Below are 8,093 nucleotides of genomic sequence, written 5' to 3'. Positions count from 1 at the left end.
TTTTATTTATTGAAAATATTCCAACATGAAGATTAATAACTCTTAGAAAAACAAAACCTCCACTTGCCACAGTAGCATCTGATTTCCTAAATGCGATTCCATGCTGGAGGATGTTAGCCCAGTAGATAAAATACCAGTCTGGGAACAGTAACAACTCGATCTGCTCACACCTCATTCACAAACTGCTCAGTTATTTTTGGCAACATACTCAGTGTCTCTGAATTCAATTTTCTCTTTTGGACAAGGGGTAATAACTATTTGCCAGTTATGCAACTCAGAGGGTGTCAAGCATTCATAAAATCATAGGTTCTCCTGGGCCATTGCAGACAGAAATCAGCAGCTTTGTTCTTTTGGGTTTTGGAGTAAGAAGCTGGGACTCTGACAATTTGGGTAAGTGTCTGGAGGGGTTTGGCAAAGAAGAAATTCCTATCTAAGAATGAGAGATAGTCACAAGATTGCAAGCGAATAATGGCATATAATAATACTTTAAAATACATTTTAAATCTCTTGCAAAGCATTGTCCTTTTCGGGTGTCTCATTTGTGGTATTAAACATTCCTTCTTGCTCAAGCTTAACATCCTGTGACCTTTTGGACTGAAAGGGTAAGGTGACATCTGATTTTCGATAAATATTAGGACTTCCGATTGCAGCTCAAAATCCTCCAGTGTTTTGTTCCCTAACATGGCAGATTTCAAATCCACCTTGAAATATTTGCTGAAACTGACTTACTTTCAGTTCACAATGTTCCCTTGTGTGAGACTGAATTGCCCTCTGTGAGCTGGAAGACGAGGAGCTTAACCACAGTTCCTCTTCATACTGCCCTGAACAAGACTCAGCAGCCAACAACCCACATCTTACTTCTAGTTTAAAAGTCTCAGAAAACTTCAGAAAAGTCACGAATCAAAATATTGGAGATAAAGCAATCAGACACAACAAATCAGCATGCTATTCTAAGACCTGCTGCCAATAGGATGCCCTTCAGTACTTGCCTGGGTCAAGGTGGAATGGTCCTACATTGTAGAGGAGAATCTGCCACATTCCAGCAGAGGGGTAGAAGACGGACACGGCGCTCCTTATCTCAGTGGAGCAGAGTGGGAAGGCCAAGGGAATGCCTTACTGGTCAGTCAGTGACGGGTCCCACATGGCTTATTTGCTTCCTGGTCTTTTCCTACTGTCAGAATCCGGGTAACTGCTGGGGTGTAAGGGGATCGGCCAGGCCTTCACTCAGATGAGTAAATGCATACACAGGCACCCAAAGAACGCACATTCTGTTTGTTGCCTGAGATCCTTTTATTTATTTATTTATTTGAGAGGTAGAGACAGACAGACAAAGGGCACTCCCATTCACTGGCTCATTCCCCAGACGCCCACAAAGGCCATGGTTGGACTGGTGCAGAATCAGGGAGCCGGAGCCTCAGTCTAGGTCTGGACCTCCACAGGCTGGCAGGAACCACAGCCTCCCACGGTCTGCACTGGCAAGGGGCTGGAGTCAAGTAGAGCCAGGGATTGCCCCCAGGCACTCTGATGTTCAATACAGGCATCTTAACCACTTGGCTAAATGCCTATTCCTGCCTAAGATTCCAACAGCACTCCGACCAGTGCTGAGAGCCCCTGCACCCCTGCTTTGTCTGTATGTTATCCGCAGGGCGGGACTGCTGTCCACAGTAGGAGATTCCCTCCCCCTCTAATCCTTTCCCTCGTTCCTTGTCGGTCACCTCGGCTTAGTCCTGTAGCCTTGTGACCCGTTCTCTTCCTTCGAAGTTCCTTCAACTTCCTCTGCACAGCCTCTGGCCCCGATGAACGTTCTCTGTTATGGGGCTTGACAGGGCTAAAAGCGATCTCAGGGACTAAGGTAGTGCTGGGCCTTTAGGAAAGTGGAGACCACAGGAAAATCAAATCCCTTACAAAGTTAATTCTTTCCTAGCTGAGATTCTGTGACTGATTACACCCAAAGAGAGTCAGACTCTGCTCAGCCCTCGGTTTCATAAGAAGCTTTGCATTCTATTCCTTTATTATTATTTATTATTGCCCAGGATCTAGGAAAAGAAGGGGGGAGCTTTTATCAGCTTCCAAACGATAACATATTTTTATAGCACTCTATACATTACCAAGTTCCTCCCTAGGTATATCAGATGCCTGTAAAGTAGAACTGAATTTAAGACTGTGCTCCTGTGTTGCACCTTCTCTTGGACCCTCAGCACCTTGTGTGGTAGGCACTCTTCTGGGGTTCTTGCCAGCTCAGATTGTGGTTTCTGCGTAGTTACCCAGCTAGAAAGTGGCAAAGCTGCAGTTGGAACTCATGCCTTTTAACTCTGTCCAGTAATTTTTTTCTGACTTGCAGGCTTGCATCATACAGCCAGGTATCTGTTTGTGATGAGCTTCCCTTGTTTGGGGAGGCAGGCGTGAAAGTCTTAGGTACGAGAAATCGGATTAGCTGCTTCCTGCCTTCAGCTCTCCTGGCTTCTCCAAATTTTTCTTCAGATAGCAAGTTGCTGTGTGTATGTGTTATGCATTTAGTTTCCATCATGCATTTCATTTTTTAAAATAAGCATGTGTCTTTTTTTTAAGAAAGATTTATTTATTTATTTGAGAGTTAGAGGAGAGGCAGAGAGCTGGACTTAATTTGTAATGATGAGTTTGATCCACACGAAGGCCAGAGGCTGTGACGGCAAACTGTTTGAGGGGAGGTTTTCAGGTCAGGTGCTCTGATAGAGAGAAATCTGGGGTGAATTTAGTTGCTCTGTGACTTGTTGCAGGGCTGGAGTGCCTAACTAAACTGCAAACATGAACAACAGTACAATCAGCACCTTCGTTCTTTGTAATACTTTCCCATATTGACTGGTGTCTTCATTTTAGTAAAACATTTAATACAATAAAAATATTATTTGGAATTTTTTTGATACAAACAATGTTTAAATCTATGTGTAGCATTTTCATGGTGCAAATTTTCCATTTTGAAATGTATTCTAGAGGCAGAGACATAGTGCTCCTAGCCATTGCTTCACTCCCCAAATTCCCACAATGGCCAGGACTAGGCCTGGCCAAAGCTGGGGTCCAGGAACTCAATCCAGGTCTCCATGGTGGTGACAGGAATCCAATAAACTGAGCCATCACCCTTGCCTCCCAGAATTGTCCTTATCAGGAAGCTGGAGTCAGGAGCCAGAGCCAGGTAGCAAACCCAGGCCCTTGGATATGGGACACAGGCATCTTAACCGGTGTCTTAATTGTGTGACTATTTGGAGACCCTTCATTTGCACAGACTTTGACATTTCTTGCACCAAAATAAACATCCAGGTTCTATGAACTTTTTGAAGTACCCACATTTGTGCACGTATGTGTGCGCATATACACTTGCATATCCGTATGTATCAGGGAGTCAGGAATAAATGTTTTCCTTTAGAACAGGGTTTGTAAACCACATAAGAAAACATCCATGTTATCTAGTGCCTTACGTCATTTTGAGATCTGCTCCAGCCTCTTCAGTTCGTCTCTACTCTGCCCCTCCATCATTCTCATTGTCCTTAATAGTATCCTGTTCACTTAAGCATTTCTTCCTTTGTTGATCCTTTTCCTTGTGGGAGGAACCTGGAAAAATACCAATAGTCTGATCAATTTTGCAATGATAACCGAGTCGGAAAGAGTCTGTGTGAGTCCCAAGGCAGGCGCCGCTGGTTTCAGCACCAGGTCCCCGTTTCCGGAAAGTCGCTAACAAGTGGTAACCAAGGTGTGTGAGTTTCCCCACCTGGGCTCAGACAGAGGCGCCGACAAGTAATGAAGTCCCCAGATGAGGGCATCAGCTTCACACACTGGAGAGTTTGACTGTGTTCAATTGCAGAAGGCCCTTATGCGGTATCTCCAGGTGAACTGTGTCATTCGAATTGCGACAAACTGCAAAGACAGGAGGTTATGAGTTACCACCTCTGATGCCTGCTGCTGTTTTCAAATCCCCCCTTTCCCAGAGCGCTCAGGGACTGTGGTCAAGAAAATTAATTCTAGGAGAAATTAAGCAATTGTAATCTTAGAGAAGCAATTCTATACCCCCAAGGCCTTGGCAATTCATGCACATCAAAATCTTACACTTAATTTATATCAAGCACAGAATTAATAAGAGTCGGTGGTAATAAAGTGTCAGGAAAAGATATGGAAAATAGGTATCATAAAATATTTATGTAATAAAAAATAATCTCTTTCATTAGCCCACACATTTTTCTTTGGTAAGACCTAGTAATAAAAGCATTTGAATCACTGTACGAAGGGATTACTGTCTTCTATTTGGTATGTGTAAAGACCCAAACACAATCCACTTATCAAAAGCACAATATCTTGAAGAAAATGATCTCCAAGCAAGAATGGCATCTGCTGCCGGATCCTTCTCAATTTCTAATGGCAAATTCAACATCTATTCAATCAATTCTCCTCCCCAGAACATCGCTGAGATTTTGTAATGAGTGCAGCTGGAAGAAAAATTGAAATGTAATTGAGTGACATCTTTTAATCATATCTGCAGGTCAGCACTGGGGAATGTACACAGGGAAGGCAGCTCCAGGATTTCTTTTCTGTGGCTCCTGTTCATCCTGTTTCAGCGGCTGTCTGGATTGTTTGAGCCACTGAGCAAACCCGCCACGATTTTCTGTGAAGACAAGCTTCCTATCGGAAGGACACGTTGTAAATGAAATGATTGTCTATTCGGTGTGAGCTTCCTATCTTCCCACTGGCATATTATGTCATTTCAATTTCAACAAAAATCTGCTTTACAGAAGCCAAACTAAAATCATCTCTGACTGGAAAGCATGTAGTTAAGGGAATCCAGGAGCATAAACCTCATTTAATTGTGGGAGTTGAAAGGCTGTGTGTGTGTGTGTGTGTGTTATAGTCTTCTACAGGCTTTGACACATGACCTGAACTGAAACCTTAATGGCTACGCATAGTGTTTGATGTTTCTGAATGAGCACTTTAAGTGACACCTCCAAATACTCAGTGTATCCATATGAAAAACACGCTTGCTTTGTTTGCCTGATTTTTCCTATTGTAAGCTATCTCAATTGAGCTTTCTGCAATGAGAATATGGAAATAGGCATGTTGATTCTGAAGCTGTCAGCTTCTGTGGTCTAAGTTTTTGTTGACTGCCTTTTCTTTCAGGAAATGACACTTAAGCCATCTTTCATAATTCTTGGATGTCTGTGCTGCACAACCACATGATAACAGTATGCTTTTGATCCTTTGATAATTAAATGCTCTATTGAATGGTGAGAGAGAAAGATCTGCCTTGTATTAAATTTTCCTCCAAGGAGAAAGGAGGTTAATGACACCTCAGATAGTAATAGGTAGTGTTACTATAAGATAATGAGCTAATTGCTACAGGCTGGGCCAGGTATCTTTATATCATGAATATAAAATACCATTTTATTTTTATACTATGAACAATGCACAGCATCTGCAATTCTAGGAGACAATTGTCTTGAATACTTTTGTTTGTGCCTATTAACTCCATTTACCATCTGTAATTTGCTATAAAAATTTTGTTCTATAAATGCACACACCCATGTCTCTATTTGTAGACATTTACCTGCTTGCTGACAACAGAACTGCTATTCCTTCTCAGGGGCCGTGGCCTTCAGAGGTGTTTGGGGTAAGAGCAGCGTGATGGTTAGTTCCATGCGGCATCTGCAAAGGCCACGTTCCCCCAGTTACTTAATCTAACACTCATCCAGGGGCTGCTGTGCTGTCTTTGTAGATGTGGGGAGCTCTGTCGTCAGCTGATTTCAAACACAGCAGATGCCCTTCAAGAATACAGATGAGGCCTCATCCATCCAGCTGAAGGCTTCTGAGCAAAACCTGAGGCTTCCCAGAGAAGAATTTCTGTCTCAAGACTGTACCAGTGGGGCCGGCGCCGTGGCTCACTTGGTTAATCCTCCACCTGCGGCACCAGCATCCCATATGGGCGCCAGTTCTAGTCCCTGCTGCTCCTCTTCCAGTCCAGCTCTCAGCTGTGGCCCGGAAAGGCAGTGGAGGATGGCCCAGGTGCTTGGGCCCCTGCACCCGCATGGGAGACCAAGAGGAAGCACCTGGCTCCTGGCTTCAGATAGGCACAGCGCCGGCTGTAGCAGCCATTTGGGAAGTGAACCAACGGAAGGAAGACCTTTCTCTGTGTCTCTCTCTGTCTATAACTCTACCTGTCCAAAAAAAAAAAAAAAAAAAAAGACTGTACAATCAACTCTTGCCTGAGTTTCCTGCCTGCATTACAAACTTGGACTTGCTAGCACCCCCATGTGTGAGCCAATTCCTTCAAATTGGCAATGTTTCTCTGGCAAAGTCTGATTAATCCACAGATACAGGTTGTGAAAGGGAAGATGGAAGTCAGGAGACTTGCAAATCCTGAGAGAGTTCACTGAGCCCTTGATGCAAGCAGGAGTTAAGTCTGAGGATAGTATCTATGGAGAAATACCCTCCTCATTGTAGCATGTTGAATAAGCTCCTTTTAATTCAAAACTTCTCTTCATGCACTTGCCTATCCCATCTTAAGGACGGAGCAACAAGTTGAGAAACAGGAGTGATAGGCTGTCAGATACAATCTTTGCTACCAATTTGGAGATGCTGGCATTCAGGGTTCTCATGTACGGCAGTCATGAGTGACCCAGTGGCCGCTCAGTAGGGAGAAGTACCACTGTACGTGTGGCGCTTCCAAGTTGGAATCACGATAGTCACTCCGATTGCTTGTGTCTGTCTCTTATCTCTGCACAGTGCAATGTCCTGAGACGCTTGTCTACACGTGCAGTCTTCACTTCCACCTTAGCTGCTCAGTCTCTTACTCACTATGATGAGTATGGCTTAGCCCTCATCCCCTGATAGAAGTGGTTTTCCTGAAGGTAACCAATCACCTTCCTGGTTTTTTTTTTTTTTTTTTTTGACAGGCAGAGTGGACAGTGAGAGAGAGACAGAGAAAGGTCTTCCTTTGCCGTTGGTTCACCCTCCAATGGCCGCCGCGGCCGGCATGATGTGGCTGGCGCACCGCGCTGATCCGAAGCCAGGAGCCAGGGGCTTCTCCTGGTCTCCCATGGGGTGCAGGGCCCAAGCACTTGGGCCATCCTCCACTGCACTCCCTGGCCACAGCAGAGAGCTGGCCTGGAAGAAGGGCAACTGGGACAGAATCCGGTGCCCCGACTGGGACTAGAACCCGATGTGCCGGCGCTGGGAGGATTAACCTACTGAGCCATGGCGCTGGCCACCTTCTGGTTGTTAACTCTGAGTGCACCCTGTTTTTAACTGACCTCAGGTATAATTGGTATAATCCATCCATACCCTTCTGCTAACAATCTCTTCCTTTGTCCTCAGCAACCAGTTCTGTCTTCGGTCTGAATCCTGTTCATCTACTTGTGTTCCTTCAGCTTCCTTCCACTAAAATGGCCTGTTGTGTGTTGAACAGTGTCCCCTAATCCTTGGTGCCTGTGAATGTGACTTCACTTGGGAGGTGGATCTTAGCAGACGTAGTTAAATGGGATCATGGAGGTGAGCCCTAGTCCAATCTGTCTAGTGGCCTTATAAGAAAAGGAAAGCATCACGTGAAGGCACACAGGGACAGCACAGCCACGTGATGATGGAAACAGCACTGGAAGTGATGCATCTGCAAGCTAAGGAACCAAGATCTGCTGGGAGAGCCCAGACTTAGAAGAGGGAGAGGAGAGGGAGGAGTCTTCCCTGCAGATGTCAGAGGGAGGATGGTCCTGCCAACACCTCGATTTCAGACTTACAGCCTCCAGAGTGGTGAGGCAAGACATTCTTGTTGTTTTAAGCCATTTGGTTTGTGGCAATGTGTTGCATCAGCCCTAGGAAGTTAAGACGTGGCCCACGGGATGCTCTAAAAATCAGAATACTTTGGTATGTTCTTTCTCCAGCTAATGACTTGTAGGCTGGTGTGTGAGCCATTTCTCTGAGTGCAAACAGGGAAGACATGCTTACCACGAGCTGGTGCATGGAGAGACTGTGGTCCTGAATCACCTGGACTTGTGTGGAAGGCTGTCCATGTGCTGCCAGTCAGCCCAACAGTGCCCCTCAGTCTGCATGGTGCTGTCTGTGGGTTTGCCCCAAATGGGCAC

General features: G+C 45.1%; 1 long non-coding RNA gene across 1 annotated transcript; it reads right to left on the bottom strand.

Moving 5' to 3' along the window:
* Nucleotides 1–2,554: 2,554 nt before the first annotated feature.
* On the bottom strand, nt 2,555–6,064 carry LOC149122957 (uncharacterized). The gene is made up of 4 exons (XR_016217744.1): nt 5,567–6,064; nt 3,743–3,888; nt 3,453–3,585; nt 2,555–2,705 (listed from the first exon to the last, which is right to left on the bottom strand). It is a non-coding gene; the product is annotated as an uncharacterized LOC149122957 (long non-coding RNA).
* Between the last annotated feature and the right edge of the window lie 2,029 nt (nt 6,065–8,093).

Source organism: Oryctolagus cuniculus, chromosome 12 (assembly GCF_051225735.1).
Source record: "Oryctolagus cuniculus isolate XC-2025 breed Fujian yellow rabbit chromosome 12, ASM5122573v1, whole genome shotgun sequence".
Classification (NCBI taxonomy): Eukaryota; Metazoa; Chordata; class Mammalia; order Lagomorpha; family Leporidae; genus Oryctolagus; species Oryctolagus cuniculus.
Note: the sequence above shows the minus strand (reverse complement) of the source record. Positions and strands in the feature narration are given on the sequence as shown.